At 37.1% G+C, this 25,284-nt stretch overlaps 1 protein-coding gene across 2 annotated transcripts in view; it reads right to left on the bottom strand.

Annotated features, from left to right (window-relative positions):
• LOC145694163 (uncharacterized) overlaps positions 1-23,564 on the bottom strand; it is a 170,539-nt gene extending 146,975 nt beyond the window's left edge. For both annotated transcript variants that reach the window (XM_081770281.1, XM_081770280.1), the window contains exon 1: positions 21,898-23,564. The gene's annotated coding sequence lies outside the window, so the exon portion shown is untranslated. The remainder of the gene's footprint in view (positions 1-21,897) is intronic.
• Between the last annotated feature and the right edge of the window lie 1,720 nt (positions 23,565-25,284).

The raw sequence follows: 25,284 nt of genomic DNA, 5'->3' as shown, positions 1-25,284 counted from the left end.
ATCAAATCAATTTAATAAAATAATTTCATATCATTAAAAAAAACTATTAAAAGATTTTAAAAGAAAATTGCCTATTGACTCATCTGTAATTTTCTGCGAAGGGTTACATCCTGGAACTATTAGATACTTTAGTCTTGTTGTAATCTATGCTACACGCAAGTGGAACATTCTAACTACTGACCTGCTCCGTTGATTGGAAAATTGGCTAATACGAGGTTCACCAGTAATCAAAGCAAAACATATTCCCTCTGTGCACGGCTGAGTTAACAATTCAATTTCATCACACACATATACAAGAGACAGGGCTTAACTATATGTTTACTGACTCCAGCATACTCATTAAAGCTATTGAACTAGTGGATTTTAATTTATACTCTAGGCTATTGTTAAGATTATTTTCCTTATCATATTTCATGTAACAAACACTTATTTTCCACTGTGACAAGAAAATTAAGTATATTAAATCAGGACAAATTTTATTTTGCGATTCTCTGAAAACAGGGCCCTACAAGTCGTAACCTATGGAACTCATTCGTGGCTACTTGGTTAATGTAATTTCTGTTGACGCGGGACAGCCGGGTTCGATTCCTGGTTGGAGCTCATGTGGTTCGGATATCACGTTAAACTGTAGGCTCATATCTCATCATAACAGACTCAGTTTTGAAAGGGACCCTAAATTCCAAATTCATCATGCAACAGTGAGAGTAGTGTTTGCAAGATTAGGTTAGATTTGTGGCTGACTCGTCTCAAAAAGATGTAGAGAAAGTACTTTCTCGTCTCAAAAAGTGTAGTGACAATACTTTCTCGTCTCGAAAAGTTTATTTGTTTGTATTGGAAGACCCCTGTCTTTTTCATCTTGTGGGTAATACTAACAATCGTTCACATTCTTAAGTATATTATTATTATTATTATTAATATTATTATTATTATTATTATTATTATTTGTTCTATTTCTTCTCGTCGACATGTTTGATTTCGTGTTTTCCAAAAATGTATTTTGACAACCTGAAGCCATTTTTTTTCTTTTTTTTAATCTTTAAGTTTGTACGTTCAACAGGCAGGGATTACTCAGGGAATAGATCCTGGGGTTCCGAATTCCCCAAAATCCTTATTTTCCTGCAATTTTAGGGGTGATTTTTAATATAATTTATTCTGATATTGAATTTGGACCCCCCCAAAAAAAGAAACCTTTGGACCCTCTTCAATTAAATTCCTGCGTACGTGCCTTACCTAGATAATACTCTTACATTTCTTTTTCTGTTACCAATGTAAATTTTATCTTAATTATGGATAATCTTGTAAAGCCCATTATGTTGAATAACCTCAGTAAAATGACTTTTATTGTTAACTAGCAATAATTACCCGCTTCGCTGGGTTAAATTAAGAAAAAATAGTAATATGTTCTGTTAGTCAGTCATATTTTTACTATTACTAAAGCGCTCTTTGAAAACGGTCATTTTCGATGACTTTTATACACGTATATCCCACTCCCCTTCCCATGTGTTGTGGAGCACGGCATTGCACATCTCAGTGACCCCAAAAGCTATGAATTCGACACTGATATTGGACATTTCGATCACTTTTATATATCCCTTCCCCTCCCCCAAGTTTCGGGGCTGAAATTTGATAAGTGAATGAAGTTACTGTCTTTTATGCAAACATGTCGATGGCCAGCCCCCATTTCAAACAGTAACTTCATTCACTTATGTTGTGGATCCAGGTAAATGGCAACGTTGCATTTTTATTTAACATTGAGCGCATAAAAAGTGTACAGCCCAAACGGCTCGTCCGATTTTAAAAATTCCTTCACTTTAAATTGAAAACATCATATTTGGAGACGATTTTTCCTATTACATTTTGTTGTAACTCTGATAATAACAGAGTTAGCCTATAGCAGGGGACTTTTAAAACACTCTCTATATATGGTCTTGTGGTCAAATCTATTACACTTATCTGAGTCAAATATTTATTCTGTCTTTTTCTTTTTTCTTTTTTTTTTTTTTATTTGAGCCCAGATTGAAGACACCATGAAAAAGCATCCTTTCAAAGTTTGCTTTCATCCAGAAAGAGAGACGGATCACTGGAGATATGCTAACAATTTTAACAGTCAAAAATATAAGTCATTTGTCCTACGTAATCTTTAGATCAATTTCTGTTTCCGTTAATTTTGGACTTCAAAGTTCCTATTTCTTGCCGAAGTTATATAAGACATCAAACCGTTCTATTTATTTCGGAATGTGGAATTTTGAACCACTGGGCTGACACCGGAAATCCAATCTTGGATTCCTGAACTATAGGTAGGAACGCTAATCATTTAGCCTCAATTCGAAGTCCTAATGGATAATATTCTCATCTTTATCGTACGTGGTCCAGGTTTCATTTACACTGGAGATCAAAGATTATAAGTTTTTCAATATCATAGGACTGAGTGACTTAACGTTAACTGAATACCAAATTCATCGTTTCATCTCAAGTATTCAATTTTATTTGTTTGTGAACGAACGTATTGAATAAATTTGCGGTTCAGCTCTCTCACTTTTTCTTTTCAACTTTAGGGTCCTTTTTATTTAATAATTTATTTAATATTGGCTAATCTATTATTTTAATCCAACATACAGTTTACGGATACAATAAAAATAATAATAATTTCTCATTTTAGTCAAAGAAAACTCAATAACATGATAAATAGTTTGTATTGAAAACTAAATGGGTGAAGTAGTCACTTATGAACACGGACGCTCTTTGCTAATAGCCTGTATTGATAATAAATGAGGTTTGGATTCAGGGCCGGATTTAGCATTTTGGCGCCCCTAGGCCTAATAATTTTTTCCGCCCCCTAGTCTAGTTAAAGTTACTTTCCTAAAAACCTTTATTTAAAAATTATATCAGGCCTATATGTTAATTGCTTAAACACCACTCCACGATGCAATTTTATCATTGCAGGTTTTTTGAGGAATTTGCTTGGTTCTGGGCTTAACAAAATACCGTTAATGTATTAACAAAAGATTGGTGAATAACTTCGATTTTCTTCAATTTAGCCATTTGGGAAAATAATAATAATAATAAAAAACTCTGTAATACATTATAAAATAGTTTTAATCTCAGGAACACAGCTTACATGAAGTATTTTGATAACGTGACACAAAAGATGTGTTTTAAAGTGAAACTAGATATTTTGCATATACAAATAGTAAATTGTACTAGTATAAAAAATGACATTTTTCCGTTCGATTACGGGATTGCCGCTCAACGACATCCCTACAGCCAGTTCTCCCGTGTTTGAGATCAATGTTGTAACGAAGTTGATGCATAATGTTAAAAAATAGTTTAACTTTACCAACAATTATTTGTTCCAATGAACTTCAAAATCAGAATGCTTTATTAGCCTGATTTTTTAATCAATTCAGAAAATATGTTAAGTTATGGCTATTTATTTTTATTTCTAGATATTTTTTAAATTTTTTTTTCTCTCGGCCGTGCGCCCCCTGGGAGCTTGCGCCCATAGACCCGGGCCTACCGGGCCTATTGGAAAATCCGGCCCTGTTTGGATTTCCCTGACATGTCATATTTTTATCCTGTTATCTTTTTACATGTCTAATTAAATATAAACACATTTCTGGGTCTTGTGAACACAAAAGTAGTTTCTATTGGTCATATAAATGCATATTTAAGCTACATTCTAGCTTTAAGTTATATTGGGACCCTAAGTGATATAAAAACATATTTTAAGGAAATTTCACTTATTGCTCAGAAATATATTTGCCAGTACTGGGAACATGGTTATTTGGAACTTACTTCTTAGAAATATTTGGCTTTGTGTAACATGATTTGAAGGAATCCGTGTGAGGTAGTCAAAGTGGTTTACTTGGCATAGCATCTATTATTTTAAGAAGAGAAATCGCCACATCAGCTTCTGCCCCTCTTTGTCTGTTTCTTTCTCCTCCTCTGCAAAGATGCCTGTGCATAATGTCTTAGTTGTGTTGATGGAAAATATTTGCAGCCACAGCAGGAAGAGAATTTAAACTTAGAACGTACAACGTCCTTCCGGCAGGACGTACCGTCCTAAAAGTCCTACGATATTTATATACAAATTAGACTACTTTGTGAACATCCAGCAAGACAGAAATTTCTCCTGGTGGAAAGAGGACGAACTCTAGTTTTAGCGCAAGAAAGAATCATGTTGGTGCGACTGCTAGTTCAATAACGGTAAGATGTTTTCTAAAAGTGATCGTGTTAGGCTCCTTTTTTGATCCATCGAACACCAATCATGTGTGGAGTAGAGGGAATTTCGGTGAAAACTGGGAAACATTACACCTACTCATATATTGTTTATTGTATATTTTAAAAGTGCGTACTGCTGGAAGGTTTCAGTCCTGCAAACATGATCGTTCAACCCGTGAAACAACATGCTCTTAAATACTTTGTTAGAAAGCAAACGATAGTAAAATATGTTTACTCTTTTCGTGTTGTCTAAGCAAACTTAACATAATGGCAAGGCAGCAGCAATTGTTAAAATATTGTAGTGGAGTTTCCAGGAGATAGAAGCATGGGCGGAGTTAGGAATTGTCTCCTTGGGGGCAGATCTTTTGTCTGCTGGGAATGGCACGGTAAATACAAATGAGAATCGAAGGATCTTATAGATGGAATTTTTACTTTTTTGTCAAAAAGTTGGGGGCAATGCTCTCATGCCCCTGAAGGATCTTATGGGTGGATTTTTTACTTTTTTGTCAAAAAGTTGGGGGGCAGTTCCCCCCATAGCTCCGCCTATGGTCAGAAGCAGAAGTATTCACTCACATTCTTTCCATTGAGGAGATGCGTTCTGTCGGCAGGACGGCGGCTCATATACAGAAGTCCTTCCTGAAGAGCCTTCCGGCAGGACAAAAGCTTGTACGTTCTATCATTAAATATACGAGAGGTAGTACTGCAAAAATACAGGTAGTGCACAGTGAGCGCGATCGGAGATATGAACCCGCAAGAACTCTTTCTGGGACACCTCTTAAAATGATCATGATGTCCATGTTGTTGTTTTGATTTTTTTTTCTTTGCACTGAATATAAAGATATTTTCTAGTATGAGGGATATTTGACAAACGTTGGACGGATTTTTTTGTCACAGAACCTGGTATCACTGAGTTTCAAGATGTCTAAGGGCAAATGCTCTGGTAGTGTGCTTTTATTTTTATTTTATTGGAAACGTCATTTCAGCATTTCCTTGGGGAGAAGCGGAAGACTTTCCGATATAAAAAGGGATTCACGTTTTAGACTTCCAAACTAAGTGTCGGAAATCTTATAGAAAGGGTATGGCCGTCCGTTAGTCAACAGTTATCAGCAGTGTTTCTTTCAGAAAGAACGTTCCGGGGAGGGGGGGTACACTTAGTATTCCGGGGGGCACTGCTGATACTATTCTATTTTTCTGCTGATACTATTCTATACTCCGGAGGGGGCTATCAGAGCTCCGGCGGGGCAGTGCCCCCCAAAAGCAGGTCTGGAAGAAATACTGGTTATCAGAGCAAAAGCTGTAAGAGATATTCGAGAAGTGGTTTCTTGCATTCGATTCAGTGTCCTAAGAAAAGGTTCCAACTCCTCCGTTAATCCTCTTTTCCGAAACGGAAGTAGTTCAATAGCCATTCTCGGTTTCAACGTTTATCGCCACAGAACGAAAATGGTAGCATATAGCAAGATATATTTTGGGGGGGGCGGCGATCGATTCAGTTTCTCAGGAAAACATGGAAGCTGAAATTGGTTGAAATTTACTAGTATTCCCGTGTCAAGACTGATTTCCATAGAGCAAAAATGGAAGAAGATATTGAGAAGCTTTTAAAAAAAATAGATTCGATCTCTTCTGTTAACCCTTTATTCAAATCGGAAGTGATACAAATAAACTGTATTTGGTTTCAACTTGGATCGCTATAAAACAAAAAAAGGTAATAAATAGAGAGAAGCCTTTTCTCGCAATCAATTTAGTGTCTCACGAGCATATAGCATATCAATACCATCCATAATACTCCACCAGAACCACAAGTGATTGAAATTTACAAGTAATTTAGGATTCAATACTGGCTAGCAAACCCGCACGTCCTGCGCAAGCTCAGGACACTATTGTTGTCTGAATAAATGAATATGATACAAAATCAAAAATATTTTGGGCTAATTTTGATAACACGTTAATAATATCTTTAATTAAGAATTTCTCGATAATTACTCGAATTTAAGATATCCTCGAATCTCAGATGCACCCCGATTTCGCCGAGTTAAATAAAGGAAAAAATCTTAATATGTTCCGTTTTTACTATTACTAAAGCGCTCTTTGATGTTGGTCATTTTCGGTGATCTTTATACATATATCTCTTCCCTCCCTCCCCATGTTTCGGGGCACGGCATGATAAAAATTATCCCAGGCCCGAATATCATGTATGTTGAAAATTTGCTCGAGATCGGTTGGGTGGTTCTATTTATTTTCATATATTAATCTCCCCTTCCCCTTCCCTTCCCCTAGGTTCTACCGTCAAAGTGAAAATATTAAAAAAAAAAAATACTTTCCAGGCTCGAACATAATCTATGTTGAAAATTTGATCGAGATCGGTCAGGTGGTTCAAGAGTTATTAAGTTTTATTTACTTTTATATATCCCTCCCTTCCCCTCCTCCTACCCTAAGTTCTACCGTCAAAGGGATATGATAAAAACCACCCCTCGTTTGAGCCTCATCTATGTTGATAATTTGATTAAGATCGGTTCGGTGGTTTGAGCGTGATGAAGTCACAAAGACAGTCACTTTGATTTTTTTTTTTTTTACATATGTCCCCCTTCCCCTGCCCTACATTGTGCCTTCAAAGTAAAATGATGTAAACATCCAAGGTCCGAACCTTATCTATGTTGAAAGTTTGATCGAGATCAGTCGGGTGCTTCAAGAGTTATTAAGTTTTTTTTTTTTTTCATTTTCATATATTTACCCTCCTCTCTTAAGTTCTACCATCAAAATGAAATAATAATAAAAAAAAATCTCAGGTTCGAACTTCATCTATGTTGAAGATCGATCGGGTGGTTCAAGAGTTATTAACTCACAAACATGGTCATTTTAATTTTTATATTTATTGATTTTTGTATATCTCCCCCTTCTCTCCATCCCCTACGTTGTTCCGTCAAAGTGAAATGGTAAAATCCATCCCAGGCACGAACGTAATCTATTTTGAAAATTTGATCGAGATTGGTCATTTGGTTCAAGACTTATTAAGTTTTATTTATTCTTTATAATTCCCCCTCCGCTAATTTCTACCGTCAAAGTGAACAGTTAAAAGCACTTCAAGGCCAGAACTGTATCTACGTCAAAAATTTGATCGAGTTCGGTCAGATGGTTCAAGTGATTAAGAGTCACAAACATAGTCACTTTCAATTTGGATCTGAAGTTTTTTGTTCACAGACACCGCTATTAATATATAGACTTCCATAGATCAAAAACGAAGAAAAGATATCAAGAAGCGTTATTTTTGCTATCAGCTCAGGGTCTCAAGAATAGATTTCATTTACTCCGTTAACCCTCTATGCAAACTGGGAATGGTACGAACAAACTGTTTCCGGTTTCAAAGTTGGTCTCTATAGAAAAAAATACGGTAATAAGTAAGGTACGGATGGTCACAAAGTTCCGGTCCCAGCGGAGCCAATTCTTGGAGATCCAGTTCTAGAACCGGTTCCGGAACCGGTTCTGAAAACCAGATCTTAGAAACCGGTTCCAGACCTGGATCCAAAACCCCCAAAGACCTATAAAGGAGGCACAAAGTTCACCTTGAAAACACTGCAAAGAAGACAACTCGCTTGTGCCCTCCCCGCCCATACCCGCTGGTGCCCCCTCCCCCCCAAAAAAAAATTGTGCCAGCACTGGGTGTTTAGCCAAATAAATTTGCCAGTTTGCCTGTTTAGACAATGAGTTTGCCAGTTACCCAGTTTATTTAGCCAAATGAGACAAGCGGCCGCCGCCTGGGCGCCTACCTGTCGCTTCCACCATTTCTTGTAGCACACTGTTTACAGCCTGCCAGCAGCTCGCGTTTAACGTAGGGATGGCCATAAAATTCCTGTTCTCGCGGAACCGGTTCTTCGAGGAACCGGTTCTTGGAGATCTGGTTTTCAGAACCGGTTCCAGACCTGGATCCGAAAAACAGGTTACAGATCTGGATGCGAAAAACCGGTTCCGGAACCGGATCCGTTCAGAACCGAAAACCGGTTCCACCAGGAACCGGTTCTGGCCATCCCTAGTAATAAGTACCGAAAAGCTGTTTTCTGCAATAAATTCAGCATCTAAAGGAAACACACCAACCACCACCGGGAACAAACTATCAAAACCGGAAGAGGTTAATATTTACTAGTATTTCTGTTTTGAATATTTATTTTCATATAGCAAATATGGTAAGATGTATAAAAGAGGTGTTTTTTTCTTTGACACAGAGTCCCAAGTCTGTTGCCTAAAAATCAGTACAACAATTTAAGGTCAAATAGCGAAATCACTATACATATTCAATTACGCATACTGATGAAAGAAAAGCTGTTCTTGATTTGTTTCAGCACACAAAAAAGATTGCACGGCATAACTGGGCATATTCCGTAACAGTTTGCGTGACCACAACGAAGAATTTGCAATGTATGTTGAGATAATTGCCATAGCAGTTATAATGATTTTTTGCACTTTTTCATTGCTTTGCTGTACGCAGAATTTTGCGAAGACTGATACGCAATGACAACTAACGTCAGTAACAGAAGCGGCTCTTGAGGGAAGTGACATTGATGAAAATTAACATTCTCTCGATGAAATTCACAAGTTAACTGCGCAGAGGTATGATGGCATTTCACTTACGGTGGTAAACATTAATGGTCTGAAAACTAAAATTCAACCAAAACATACAACCATAATTTGTTATTTATTACGCACGTTTTGGGTATTATTAATAATAAAAATAATAATATACGATATCAGTAGTAATGGGGTCACTTCAGGAAACTTTTTGGCCCCTGGGTCCCTGCCTCAGGACCCATGGTCCCTGGCCGGGGTCAATGACCTAGGGGTACATAGGACCACCCCCTCTAAATTTTGGCAGGGGTACCTTGGCCCACCCCCTAAATTTTGGCAGGGGTACATAGGACCACCCCCCTTAAATTTCGGAAATTGCCAAATCTAAAAATTTGGTATGGTAGCCTAGGACCATAGTATGTACCTCTATCAGTATTGGGTGTCTATGTCGTTCCCTTTCATGGGTAAAAAATTGCCAAAAAGTCAAATTTCGGAGGTTTTTGACCTAATTTATCCCCTTTGATGAGGTGTTATTACCCTATATGGTTATATGGGCGTATACAGGGGTCCATTACCTTTTATAAGACATGGGTATATTAATGCACCCCTTTAAATTTTTGGGAGGGGTACCTTGGCCCACCCCTTAAATTTTGGAAATTGCTCATTTTATATATTTGGTATTATAGTACGGGACCCTAACATGTATTATAATAAATTTGGGTGGTCCACCTCATTCCCTTTTAGGGGTACATAGGACCACCCCCCTTAAATTTTGGAAATTGCCAAATCTAAAAATTTGGTATGGTAGCCTAGGACCATAGTATGTACCTCTATCAGTATTGGGTGTCTATGTCGTTCCCTTTCATGGGTAAAAAATTGCCAAAAAGTCAAATTTCGGGGGTTTTTGACCTAATTTATCCCCTTGGATGAGGTGTTATTACCCTATATGGTTATATGGGCGTATACAGGGGTCCATTCCCTTTCATAAGACATGGGTATATTAATGCACCCCTTGAAAAATTTGGGAGGGGTACCTTGGCCCACCCCTTAAATTTTGGAAATTGCCAAATCTAAAAATTTGGTATGGTAGCCTAGGACCACAGTATGTACCTCTATCAGTATTGGGGGTCAATGTCGTTCCCTTTCATGGGTAAAAAATTGCCTAAAATTCACATTTCGGAGGTTTTTGACCTAATTTATCCCCTTGGATGAGGTGTTATTACCCTATATGGTTATATGGGCGTATACAGGGGTTCATTACCTATCATAAGACATGGGTATATTAATGCACCCCCAGGAGGGGTACCTTGGCCCACCCCTTCAATTTTGGAAATTGCCCAATTTCAACATTGGGTATTATAGTACAGGACCCTAATATGTATTATGATAAATTTGGGTGGTCCACCTCATTCCCTTTTAGGGGTAAAAAATTGCCAAAAATTCAAATTTCGGGGTTTTTTGACCTAATTTATCCCCTTGGATGAGGTGTTATTACCCTATATAGTTATATGGGCGTATACAGGGGTCCATTACCTTTCATAAGACATGGGTATATTAATGCACCCCTTGAAAAATTTGGGAGGGGTACCATGGCCCACCCCTTAAATTTTGGAAATTGACCAATTTAAACATTTGGTATTATAGTACCGGATCCTAACATGTATTATGATAAATTTGGATGGTCCACCTCGTTTCCTTCTAGGGGTACAAAATTGTCAAAATATAAACGTAAGCAATACGTTGTACCACGTGTTTGGTCTTTTGGCCCAATTTAACCTCTTGGATGAGGTTCTATTACCTTATATGGTTATATGGTTATGTATAGGGGTCTATTCCCTATCATAAGACATAGGTACATTTGTGCACTCCTTTAAAAATTTGGGAGGGGTACTTTGGCCCACCCCTTAAATTTTAGAAATTGCTCATTTTATATATTTGGTATTATAGTACTGGACCCTAACATGTATTATGATAAATTTGGGTGGTCCACCTCGTTCCCTTTTAGGGGTACAAATTGCCAAATTTTACTACAACCACGTGTTTGGTTTGACCTAAGTTATCCCCTTGGATGAGGTTCTATTACCTTATATGGTTATATGGTTATGTATAGGGGTCTATTCCCTATCATAAGACATAGGTATATTGATGCACCCCGGGAGGGGTACTTTGGCCCACCCCTTTAATTTTGGAAATTGCCCCTTTTACATGTTTGGTATTATAGTATAGAACCCTAATATATATTACTATAAATTTGGGTGGTTCACCACGTTTCCTTTGATGGGTACGAAATTGCCAAATTTTAGTACAACCAAGTGTTTGGTTTTGGCTCAATTTATCCCCTTGGATGAGGTCCTATTACCTTATATGGTTATATGATCATGTATAGGGGTCCATTCCATATCCCCTTAAATTTTGGAAATTTTCCAATTTAAGCATTCGGTATCATAGTACATGACCTCAACATGTATCATGATAAATTTGGGTGATCCATCTTGTTCCCTTTCATGAGTAAGAATTACTAAAATATAAACATAAGCAATATGTTGTACCATGCGTTTGGTTTTTGGCCCAATTTCTTCCCTTTGATGGGGTTCTATTACCTTATATGGTTATATGGTCATGTATATGGGTTCATTTCCTATCATAAGACATGGGTACATTGACGCACCCCTTGAAAAATTTGGGAGGGGTATTTTGGCTCATCCAGTCGGTTTTAGAAATTGTTTTAATATAAGCATTTGGTATCATAGTACAGGACTTCAATATGTACCACTATAAATTTGGATGGTCCACATCGTTCCCTTTCATGGGTAAAGAACTACCAAAAATCGAATTTCGGAGGTTATTGACACCTATTTAGCACGTTATATGGTTTATTACCTTTATATGTTTATGTTCCCTTTTAAATTTGGGAATTATCAAATAACAAAATTCGGTAAACGTTTTCTAGGACCCATTGGTGTTCCTCTTATGGCCAAATATTCAAAATTTAAATGTTATTGACCGGTTTTATTATTGAATAAGTACAGGATTTATTACTTTTTTCATAAGACACCGGTGTATTTGTGTACCAATCTTAAATTTTGGGAGGGGGTACATTTCTTATTGTCGTATCAATAATTGGTAATTGGATAGTATATCATTCATTGGGTAAATCATTGTCAAATATGAGTATGATCACGTGATCAGTTATTAACCTATGATGGGATTAGGAGTCCAGGACATTGGTACATTAAAACTTTGTAATATAATTTAAGAATGCGTCATTGGTTTTGATTATTCACGCCAAATATAAACGTAAGCAAGACGTTGTACCACGTGATTGTCCTTGATGAGGTAGTGTACAGGGATTCATTTCCTTTGTTGTGGTACTTCTAAAGTTTGAGTACACACACTTCTAGAAAACAGTTGGTTCTACTCAGGTAAACAATTGACGGACATTATTGACCTTATTGAACATATAATAATATGATTAACTCTAAGACTTAGGTATATCAGGAGAAGTATTCTTTAAATTAGAAACAATACATTGAACTTTAGTCACAGCTCATAGTCTAAGATCATTGGTGGTGATTGATTTGAAATCTGATAGCTATCCTTATTGAATCTTATGACTCATAGACGAAAGGCAATACATGCTACAACACTGGCAAAGTTATTGTTAATGCAATTTGATTGGTTGATCACTATCTTTCCTGCAATCTGATTGGTTGATCACTATCTTTCGTGCAATCTGATTGGCTGATGATTTTCAAATCTTTGCTGTATTCAGTTTTAAGTTTTGTTTAACATTTAAAAATCTTGGTTTCGTTCAACATTTTGCACTCACCGATAAATATGATCAAAACCGTTTATTTGTTAATCGAATAGTTAAAAACCGGATAAAGTTTGACGGTTAACCGTGAAACGTAAAATTTTTTTAGTTTGAATTTTTTTTTTGCTTGAAATTTTTTTGTTTGAAAATTTTTTCGTTTCCAAATTTTTTTGTTTCAAAATTTTGTTTGAGATTTTTTCGTTTGAAATTTTGTTTGAAAATTTTTTCGTTTGAAATTTTTTGTTTGAAAATTTTTGTTCGAAAATTTTGTTTAAAATTTTTTGTTTAAAATTTTTCGTTTCCAAATTTTTTGTTTGAAATTTTTTGTTTCAAAATTTTGTTTGAAATTTTTTTCGCTTCAAAATTTTGTTTGAATTTTTTTTGGTTTGAAATTTTTTGTTTGAATTTTTTTTCGTTTCAAAATTTTGTTTCAAAGATTTTTGTTTGAAATTTTTGTTTCAAAGTTTATGCACCTATTAGTAAAGAACCGGAACTGTTTAGAACAAAAACCTTTGACAACATTGTGGTGCAATAGTACACGTCAGAATATGGGTTTGTACTTGAAATGAAAAAACACAATTCATTGAAATGGATCATTTTATTACACTCCACATACATCCATACCAGATAGTGGTTCTGGATATTGTCGATACAATGTATTTTGAACTTCTTGCACTAGTTTGTCTTTAGCATATAATTTTAATTCCAATTGAAGTCTTGGTCGGCATGACGTCAGCAACTGTGATGAAATCATGAATTCAAACGTCAGCACGTCAGCCGTAGTTGTATGAATTTGGTTGGTCGGCATGACGTCAGCAACTGTGATGAAATCATGAATTCAAACGTCAGCACATTCCTTTCCAATGACGTCAGCAATAACTATAAACCAGCAAATACAGTGTCATCCCACGAAATCATTTGAGCAAGTGCTTTTCAGGAGGAAAGATGTGTACTTCTAACGATAAAGAGTTCATCTTCGCAAGCTATTATCCAATAAATATATTTCAAACAAAACATGTGATGATTGGTATCAGTGCTAGAACATTTGAACCTGTGATTCGATTGGGCAAAGCAGAACAATTTGGTGTACAACTGACCTGTGAAGAATGGCAAATATTATGTTCACGAATCGACCAAATGAACGATTATTTTCATGATGAGCTAAATGTGACCATAGTCAAATCATTAGGCTCAAATCATGAAGTGGTGCTGCGTACAGTCCTCGAAGAGAAGATGGTGCTGTTACGTAAAAAGAGTACATTCCATGTCCCTCGTAACATGGTGTATCTAACACAAACTGAATGGAACAAATTCATCAGCGTATTTCAGTGTGTTAAACATGCAGTGGAAGTGTGCAACAAAACTAGTATATTCCTGAAAAAGTACTATTTTGAAAAATGTGTTATGCATATTGTACAACATGTATCTAGATATTGTGATGGTTGTCAACATCGTTCGTGGGTGCATAACTGTATTGATAAACAGTTTATTTGTGATCAAATGGACATTGAGTTTCCACCAATTGATATTGCATTAGACCTTAAAAGACTTCAATTGGAATTAAAATTATATGCTAAAGACAAACTAGTGCAAGAAGTTCAAAATACATTGTATCGACAATATCCAGAACCACTATCTGGTATGGATGTATGTGGAGTGTAATAAAATGATCCATTTCAATGAATTGTGTTTTTTCATTTCAAGTACAAACCCATATTCTGACGTGTACTATTGCACCACAATGTTGTCAAAGGTTTTTGTTCTAAACAGTTCCGGTTCTTTACTAATAGGTGCATAAACTTTGAAACAAAAATTTCAAACAAAAATCTTTGAAACAAAATTTTGAAACGAAAAAAATTCAAACAAAAAAATTCAAACCAAAAAAAATTCAAACAAAATTTTGAAGCGAAAAAAATTTCAAACAAAATTTTGAAACAAAAAATTTCAAACAAAAAATTTGGAAACGAAAAATTTTAAACAAAAAATTTTAAACAAAATTTTCGAACAAAAATTTTCAAAAAAAATTTCAAACGAAAAAATTTTCAAACAAAAAATTTCAAACGAAAAAATCTCAAACAAAATTTTGAAACAAAAAAATTTGGAAACGAAAAAATTTTCAAACAAAAAAAATTTCAAGCAAAAAAAAAAATTCAAACTAAAAAAATTTTACGTTTCACGGTTAACCGTCAAACTTTATCCGGTTTTTAACTATTCGATTAACAAATAAACGGTTTTGATCATATTTATCAGTGAGTGCAAAATGTTGAACGAAACCAAGATTTTTAAATGTTAAACAAAACTTAAAACTGAATACAGCAAAGATTTGAAAATCATCAGCCAATCAGATTGCACGAAAGATAGTGATCAACCAATCAGATTGCAGGAAAGATAGTGATCAACCAATCAAATTGCATTAACAATAACTTTGCCAGTGTTGTAGCATGTATTGCCTTTCGTCTATGAGTCATAAGATTCAATAAGGATAGCTATCAGATTTCAAATCAATCACCACCAATGATCTTAGACTATGAGCTGTGACTAAAGTTCAATGTATTGTTTCTAATTTAAAGAATACTTCTCCTGATATACCTAAGTCTTAGAGTTAATCATATTATTATATGTTCAATAAGGTCAATAATGTCCGTCAATTGTTTACCTGAGTAGAACCAACTGTTTTCTAGAAGTGTGTGTACTCAAACTTAAGAAGTACCACAACAAAGGAAATGAACCCCTGTACACTACCTCATCAAGGACAATCACGTGGTACAACGTCTTGCTTACGTTTATATTTGGCGTGAATAATCAAAACCAATGACGCATTCTTAAATTATACTACAAAGTTTTAATGTACCAATGTCCTGGACTCCTAATCCATCATAGGTTAATAACTGATCACGTGATCATACTCATATTTGACAATGATTTACCCAATGAATGATATACTATCCAATTACCAATTATTGATACGACAATAAGAAATGTACCCCCTCCCAAAATTTAAGATTGGTACACAAATACACCTGTGTCTTATGAAAAAGTAATAAATCCTGTACTTATTCAATAATAAAACCGGTCAATAACATTTAAATTTTGAATATTTGGCCATAAGAGGAACACCAATGGGTCCTAGAAAACGTTTACCGAATTTTGTTATTTGATAATTCCCAAATTTAAAAGGGAACATAAACATATAAAGGTAATAAACCATATAACGTGCTAAATAGGTGTCAATAACCTCCGAAATTCGATTTTTGGTAGTTCTTTACCCATGAAAGGGAACGATGTGGACCATCCAAATTTATAGTGGTACATATTGAAGTCCTGTACTATGATACCAAATGCTTATATTAAAACAATTTCTAAAACCGACTGGATGAGCCAAAATACCCCTCCCAAATTTTTCAAGGGGTGCGTCAATGTACCCATGTCTTATGATAGGAAATGAACCCATATCCATGACCATATAACCATATAAGGTAATAGAACCCCATCAAAGGGAAGAAATTGGGCCAAAAACCAAACGCATGGTACAACATATTGCTTATGTTTATATTTTAGTAATTCTTACTCATGAAAGGGAACAAGATGGATCACCCAAATTTATCATGATACATGTTGAGGTCATGTACTATGATACCGAATGCTTAAATTGGAAAATTTCCAAAATTTAAGGGGATATGGAATGGACCCCTATACATGATCATATAACCATATAAGGTAATAGGACCTCATCCAAGGGGATAAATTGAGCCAAAACCAAACACGTGGTTGTACTAAAATTTGGCAATTTCGTACCCATCAAAGGAAACGTGGTGAACCACCCAAATTTATAGTAATATATATTAGGGTTCTATACTATAATACCAAACATGTAAAAGGGGCAATTTCCAAAATTAAAGGGGTGGGCCAAAGTACCCCTCCCGGGGTGCATCAATATACCTATGTCTTATGATAGGGAATAGACCCCTATACATAACCATATAACCATATAAGGTAATAGAACCTCATCCAAGGGGATAACTTAGGTCAAACCAAACACGTGGTTGTAGTAAAATTTGGCAATTTGTACCCCTAAAAGGGAACGAGGTGGACCACCCAAATTTATCATAATACATGTTAGGGTCCAGTACTATAATACCAAATATATAAAATGAGCAATTTCTAAAATTTAAGGGGTGGGCCAAAGTACCCCTCCCAAATTTTTAAAGGAGTGCACAAATGTACCTATGTCTTATGATAGGGAATAGACCCCTATACATAACCATATAACCATATAAGGTAATAGAACCTCATCCAAGAGGTTAAATTGGGCCAAAAGACCAAACACGTGGTACAACGTATTGCTTACGTTTATATTTTGACAATTTTGTACCCCTAGAAGGAAACGAGGTGGACCATCCAAATTTATCATAATACATGTTAGGATCCGGTACTATAATACCAAATGTTTAAATTGGTCAATTTCCAAAATTTAAGGGGTGGGCCATGGTACCCCTCCCAAATTTTTCAAGGGGTGCATTAATATACCCATGTCTTATGAAAGGTAATGGACCCCTGTATACGCCCATATAACTATATAGGGTAATAACACCTCATCCAAGGGGATAAATTAGGTCAAAAAACCCCGAAATTTGAATTTTTGGCAATTTTTTACCCCTAAAAGGGAATGAGGTGGACCACCCAAATTTATCATAATACATATTAGGGTCCTGTACTATAATACCCAATGTTGAAATTGGGCAATTTCCAAAATTGAAGGGGTGGGCCAAGGTACCCCTCCTGGGGGTGCATTAATATACCCATGTCTTATGATAGGTAATGAACCCCTGTATACGCCCATATAACCATATAGGGTAATAACACCTCATCCAAGGGGATAAATTAGGTCAAAAACCTCCGAAATGTGAATTTTAGGCAATTTTTTACCCATGAAAGGGAACGACATTGACCCCCAATACTGATAGAGGTACATACTGTGGTCCTAGGCTACCATACCAAATTTTTAGATTTGGCAATTTCCAAAATTTAAGGGGTGGGCCAAGGTACCCCTCCCAAATTTTTCAAGGGGTGCATTAATATACCCATGTCTTATGAAAGGGAATGGACCCCTGTATACGCCCATATAACCATATAGGGTAATAACACCTCATCCAAGGGGATAAATTAGGTCAAAAACCCCCGAAATTTGACTTTTTGGCAATTTTTTACCCATGAAAGGGAACGACATAGACACCCAATACTGATAGAGGTACATACTATGGTCCTAGGCTACCATACCAAATTTTTAGATTTGGCAATTTCCAAAATTTAAGGGGGGTGGTCCTATGTACCCCTAAAAGGGAATGAGGTGGACCACCCAAATTTATTATAATACATGTTAGGGTCCCGTACTATAATACCAAATATATAAAATGAGCAATTTCCAAAATTTAAGGGGTGGGCCAAGGTACCCCTCCCAAAAATTTAAAGGGGTGCATTAATATACCCATGTCTTATAAAAGGTAATGGACCCCTGTATACGCCCATATAACCATATAGGGTAATAACACCTCATCAAAGGGGATAAATTAGGTCAAAAACCTCCGAAATTTGACTTTTTGGCAATTTTTTACCCATGAAAGGGAACGACATAGACACCCAATACTGATAGAGGTACATACTATGGTCCTAGGCTACCATACCAAATTTTTAGATTTGGCAATTTCCGAAATTTAAGGGGGGTGGTCCTATGTACCCCTGCCAAAATTTAGGGGGTGGGCCAAGGTACCCCTGCCAAAATTTAGAGGGGGTGGTCCTATGTACCCCTAGGTCATTGACCCCGGCCAGGGACCATGGGTCCTGAGGCAGGGACCCAGGGGCCAAAAAGTTCGGCCAAGTCATGCAATTACTACTATATCAGTGGAAGCCCATATCGTCAAACCAGTATACGCTGCTATATGTCAGCAATAAAGCTATACTGTACGTGATTCACAGTTTAAAATATGATCTGAACCACTGTACTGCGTGGGCCACGGTGGCTCAGTGGTAAAGCTCTCGCCTCTGGTGCATGGGGTCCTTGGTTTGATCCCAGCTTGCAAGTGAACTTTGTAGTGGACAAACACCGTGTGCGTAGGTTTCCTCTGCGTTCTACCGTTTCCTCCCACTTTCTTCATTCCATCGTTTCATCCATTTCTCATTATCAGCGTCTCCTTTATCCTATCCGGCATAACCGTGGGACATGAAACTTAAAGATTTCATTTCACTTTCACTGTACTACATTTGATTCTCTAGCACCAGGCATTGAACCTGGAACCTCGTACACCATAGATACGTGTACTACCACTAAACCAGCGGGGGCAGGAGGGTACTCGTTAACTTGGAATATGATTCTGCTTACTGGTAAAAGATGTGAATACTTCTGCTTCTGGCCTCTTCTTGAAACTCCACTACAATATTGTAACAATTGCTGCTGCCTTGCCATTATGTTAAGTTTGCTTAGACAACACGAAAAGAGTTAACATATTCTACTATCATTTGCTTTCTAAAAAAGCATTTAGAAGTATGCTGTTTCACAGGTTGAGCGATCATGTTTGGAAACTGGGTCTCTGGTTAGGTGCCAGGCCATTTCAGTCGAGCTTCCTTTAATGTATAATCATAGTCGTACAGCTAAAGATTTTCAACATTCAATACGATCTAAGGCCATACACCAAGACGAAAAACGCGGGATTGTTGCATACTGTTTAAAAATAATTACAAAGAATTGGAATGACATTTTAACCCGTGCAAATTTGTGAATTTGAAAGATTTAACTCTCGGTAATACACCATAGTATGGCCTTGTCACAAATAATAACGAAATTCATTAGTACAGACCGGATGTTAGGCAAAATGCCTATTCTTTAGTATTAAAGATATGCTCAAAAATAACGTTTTAAAGTTTTTAAAAATAACGTTTGCTTATTTCGACCATTCCTGCCCCCAATAATTGATTTAGTGCCTAATGTTGCCTATTCTGTGCATTTTCTTCAAAATAAGACTATTAGAGAAAAATATAAAATAATTTAGTATTTGATGAAGGGATTCTGGCTCTTCCGAGGAATATAGGTGCCGTTTGTACTGATAAGATGTCGTAAAACTTTGGATTACAAGTGTACTGATAAAATGCTGTAAAACTTTGGACTGCTGTGTGTACTGATAAAATGTATAAAATTTGGACTGTTACGTGTAGTGATAGAGTGCTGTAGACAATGTATTTACCAAATATACTTAGAATACATGTCACGTTTCGTCTATACATGTAACCTATTTATATACATATAATATAAGCAAGCAGTAAAAGAAAATATTAAGGCCGCGGTGGCTCAGTGGAAGAGTGTTCACCTCTGGTGCTTGGGGTCCCGGGTTCGATCCCAGCCCCCGCCAAGTGAACTTTGTGGTGGACAAACGCCGTGTGCGTGGGTTTTCTCGGGGTTCTCCCGTTTCCTCTCACTTTCTTCATTCCACCATTTCATTCATTTCTCATAATCACCGTCTCCTTTAGCCTAACCGGCAAAACCGTGGGACGTAAAACTCAAGGATTTCATTTCATTTCACAAACAGGTATGTTTCTATATTCTTTCAAAATTATCTGTGTCTTGAATTTATTTTTTAATTGTATTGAGTATTTATCTTCATTATTTCGGGAGTTACAATTTAGTGCCTATTTTTTAAATTTTAAGTGCCAATTTGTCTGCCCATTTTCCAGTTTTTTAATGCGAAAACATTCGGTCTCTATTCATCAGATACTTTACCAGAAACATCACTAAGTAAGTATGTAGTTTTTATAGGTAGTAATTACAGTCTATGAGCTTGAGATGGATAATGATATATAGGTACATTTCGAATGTGGTATGGCTTTCAACACCAAACTTCAAAGCGATTACTATATCTTTACTACAGTTTCAGATATTCAGGAATTTTCCACCAGCAATTGGTATAATTTGCAGGTACATGGAATAATTAGAAGGCATGGGCCCACGAACATAACTGGAGTAATGGAGTTGCACTGGAAAACCGTTTCTCATGAGGTCAGCAAAGTCAAGCAGTGCTGGATCTGGTCAGAGGAATAAAAGGTGTCTGATTGAACTCACAAAATGATGTTGGCGTTATAGTGTCCATCCCATAGGTGTCCAGACTCATGAGGTCGGTGCTCACGAGTTCGGAACTCACGCTCACTCAACATCAACCTCACGAAATGAGCGTGAGGTCAGACTGGTTATGTGAGGGTGAGGTTAGGATGATGTGAGCGTGAGGTCAGACTGGTGATGTGAGCGTGAGGTCGAGTGAGTGTGAGGTCGAAATGAGTTTGAGCGTAAGGTTGAGTGAGGTTGGATCAAAGTAAACACCTGATTCTTCCAATAGCAGGGGGAAGTATTGTCGGGGCCGGTGGCAGGAGGCGATCAGAACTTTTGCGGCCACTGGTGAGGGAGTCCCACCACAGGTCACGAACATAAAAGAGATCATTAGCGACAATATCTCTACCAAAGGTAGCCGAAATCAAACTAACAGAATAATTAATAAAGGACCACGAAAGGTCTCAAGAATATCTCTGACTTAGAGGATTGCCTGACATTAAAAATGTAATGGAGCTGAGCAGTCTATGGGGCTCGGCAATTTATTAGTACGGTAAGGAGGAGGTCCGTCCTGTTCAAACAATGTCCGACTAACAAGGCTGTCGGCAAGGTGATTTGATAGGGAGAGAGAGAACAGGATGAGTGCCTATGTATGACAATAATTAATTACAAAGTTCAAGCACGAGTTTACGAGATTATAAGGGAGCCTTGATCCGTGAATGTCCCGCAGGTAATTGCCAGCACTTTAGGGCAGTGGCGGCTCCAAAGGGGGGTCACTAGTTAACGTGAAGCCCACACAACCACGAGATTAATTAGCACACCAAAATAATAGACACTAGGACTCGTGCAAAGAAATAAATATTTGTAGCGGGACGACAACTTAATAATTAGGCACGTATTATACAACAATAAATTAAAATAAAGCTAGTGCAATGGAAACAAGATTATTAACACAATTAATGGACCTCAAATACATAAACTTCACAAGACAAGGTCAGGCTTGGCTATACTTAAATAATTCAGGCTAATAACAATTTAATCGATAAAACAATAAAATGGAAGAGATAGTTATCGCTAACAACCTTAGTTGTAGAATCACTTTATAAAAACACAAACATTGAAATCGGATATTGGGTGCACAGAAGTAGACGTGATTCTGAGTCGATGCGAGGAATCAAGATGCACATTTAAGATCACTAAAACAATTTAAATCACTCACCTCGCAATTGAACACCTACTGAGATGAAAGAGTTCCAAGTGGCCTCTGGAGATATCGTCGAGTCCTGTATAAGTCCAGTTGAGCTTAGCGTGGCAACAAGATGTTCACTGCGACCAAGAATTCCCAGAAGATGTCTGTATAGGTTCGAGCGGTAAAACCAACAAGATGCTTCCACTTCCTACGGAGAGTGAAGTTCTTTCTCCAATCGGAATTCTCACGGCGAATGCAGGAATAGTACTGAAGTCGCAGAACACACACAGAAGGGTGATGGTTCACTCAACTACCCAATTCACAGAAGATAAAGAGTTCGGTCCTCAACAGGCGTGACTGGTGTAGTGGTTCACGTAGGAACCAGAGAACGAAAGAGATGTGATAATAATGACTTCGACGAACGGCTTCTTCGGAGGTACTTTCTGAGAGAATATGAGTAGGTGAGGTCGTATTTTGAAAGCGTTAGATAGGCGTTTTAAATGACTGGAACGCCGAGTTAGAAGTAGTATGAGTTTTATTGTAAGTTGCTTTTGTACAGCGCAGAAGAGTTGATAAGCAATAAGTTGTTATACATCAGAGGTATTTTTAGATGACGCATAAGTCTAGTGGCGTATGCTTGAAACTTGAGAGGGGTCAGAATATGACCAATGATAAAAGAGAAATAAGGGCAGTTCAATGAAGAGATCGAATTACGACTGCCTGCATGTGGTAGTAGTAAACTTACTAGAAACAAAGTTCAGCACAGTAACAAAGTTCTTGCTGCATTGCACACACGAAATGAAAACAGAGATGGTCCTTGGTAGGAGAACGGAGATGACGGAGTTCTCCACTAACACAGTGTAAACACACTCTGATAATGCACTAAGTTCTTCTCTCTATGACTCTAACAAAGTCAGAGAAGAAACGCAAGTCCGGCGGGCGAAGGACAGAAGCCTGAGCCCGAAGAGTGGGCCGGAGCCCCCGGCGACGAGCACGAAGTTCGTGCCTCGTAGACACACAATGATTTTCCCCCCTGAGAACAGCTTGTCCAGCTATTTTGTATTCAGGGAGTTTATTCACACGTTACGTACGTGGGAGTATAGTAGGGTGGTATCTTCCCAAAAGGGCGGATACTCGTGTGCAATGAAATTAGTCTTTACGTTTAGATTGGGTACTGATAATCTAAACGACTATTTAGGGTGTTAACTAGAATAGTCACGCATGCGCGTTATTACAAACAGTATAAGGCTTTAGCGTCATCTAGTACATAATATCCAAATTAAAAGTCAAAGGTTAATTTGATATTACAAAGAAAATCAGACTTTATCCGGATTTTACAGGTTTCTTAATAGTTTCACAATGATACCAAAAATACAAGTGTTCCCAAGACACTTATTTTATACGGTGTCAAAATAGACATATTTAGTATTTTCGAAGTGTCAACTTCGGCGCCAAAATGTTAATTATACGTCTACCATGTTTTTGAGAACATCTGGGCTTAAACAGAGGACAATGAGAGTATTCAGAAAATAACATCAGACTCTCAGATAAGACACAAGGGTTAGATATTCCCTTGCACGTGCAGCGAATCGAAGGTTATATGTTACCAATTCAGATCTGTTTCTCAAGATGCAAAGAGGGGAGAAAAAGATATGAGTTCCTCTTACGAGACAACAGCTAACTTTAAGTATTCGTCTGGCTTAGTTATTCCACAGAAAGAACAAAATATAAAGAGAGAAATTTAACATTGACTAATACCTGCGATAATTACATGGCAATAAAGCAATTAAAAGGTTTTTAAAGAGTAATTATGAATTTAATAACAGTAAGAAAAGCAAAAAATTAGGTCGGCCCGAAGGCGCCTCAGGTCGGCCGCTACAGTATATTGTAATTCGAAAATACTGTAAATTTTTTGTTCTCTACACAAAAGATTCTTTTTCTCTATCTGAAGATAACACCTGCTGTGAAACGACTATAGGTAAGCAGGGAGTATCTTTGGTCCGCTACCTACCTTTTTTTTTCCATTGGCCAATTTGGGATAGAAGTTTTAGCGTCTTTGTCATCAGGTATTTCTTAGAAGCAAGTAGAAAATAAACATGGAATTTCTTGATGTTTTGTCAGGCACACTGGAGTATTTGGCCTCGAAATTCGGTCAAGAATATTCATAAAATACGGTCAAGAATAATAGTATCATAAAATAACCGTTTAAATTAAATTGTTTTGTATTTACCTACTTTTTTAAAGATACATTACCGCCAAAACTGGTTTGAATATTTTCCTTTGTCCCTTTAACTATAGTTTTCTTTTGTGATTTCGCTTGCCATTGTTTAATAAGGATTTTGTAGGCTAAGTCAGTGTTTTATTTACGAATTTTCTAGAGGATAAGGGAATCTTCAATCTTGGACTAGCAGTTAACCACATAAGAATTGCAGCCCTCCCCCGCCCTCGGCCGAGGGGATCCCATCTCTCCAACTACTTGGGCGCAATTCCACCCCCCCCCCCCCGAATATACTATTCGCCCTCAAAACAGAGTGCTTAAATTCTTAGCGAGACCCCCCCCTAATGAGATTCCGCACTGGTTTGCATGTCGAATACATTGCAGGCTACATCACTTAGTAGCCCTTGTTCATTCTTTCTAAACAGGATCAGTCTATACAGTATTTTCTTCCACCTTCCATCATAATTTTAACCTTTCAAGCCACAGAGAACACATTCATTCACCTTCACAGTTGCCATTCATAAAAGGAAAATTATAGTATAATTAAAAGTGCGACTCTATCATTTTGAAAGAAAATATGTCCTCCCCCCCCAAAAAAAAAAACAGTCTAACGGGTGCAACCAACGCCCTAAAACCAGCCTGTGGGCACCCATGCCTGCTCCAAATAGAAAAGAGAATTTACTGGTACATATTTTCTGGGCGAGTATTTAAGAGACATTAGTACATCTTGATAAGTATATACAGTGGCGGCGGTTGGACGTTAAAAGTGGGGGGGGCAACACATGATCTGAATATTTGTATATCAATGTTAGTTTTCCTGGTTATTTCTAACACTTTGTTTAATGAAAGATTGTATAACTAATAGGATACACTGAGAAAAAATGTAGGTGGCGCACTTAAAAAGATAGGTTACATGCGTAATTCCTGTAAATTTGGACTTAACGTACAGCAGACGTATAACTGAAAACGCATGTTTTATAATACTTTCTGTATAAGTGTTCCATCTATATGTACTTTCCGTATGAAACAATGTAGGCGGTCAGGATTTCACATACACATGGCGCGGTGGCTCAGTGGTAGAGCGTTCACCTCTGGTGCGTAGGGTCCCGGGTTCGATCCCAGCCCCCGTCAAGTGGAGTTTGTGATGGACAAACATCGTGTGCGTGGGTTTTCTCGGGGTTCTCCCACTATTTCATCCA

Source organism: Thermobia domestica, chromosome 9 (assembly GCF_964235325.1).
Source record: "Thermobia domestica chromosome 9, izTheDome1.hap1.1, whole genome shotgun sequence".
NCBI lineage: Eukaryota > Metazoa > Arthropoda > Insecta > Zygentoma > Lepismatidae > Thermobia > Thermobia domestica.
Note: the sequence above shows the minus strand (reverse complement) of the source record. Positions and strands in the feature narration are given on the sequence as shown.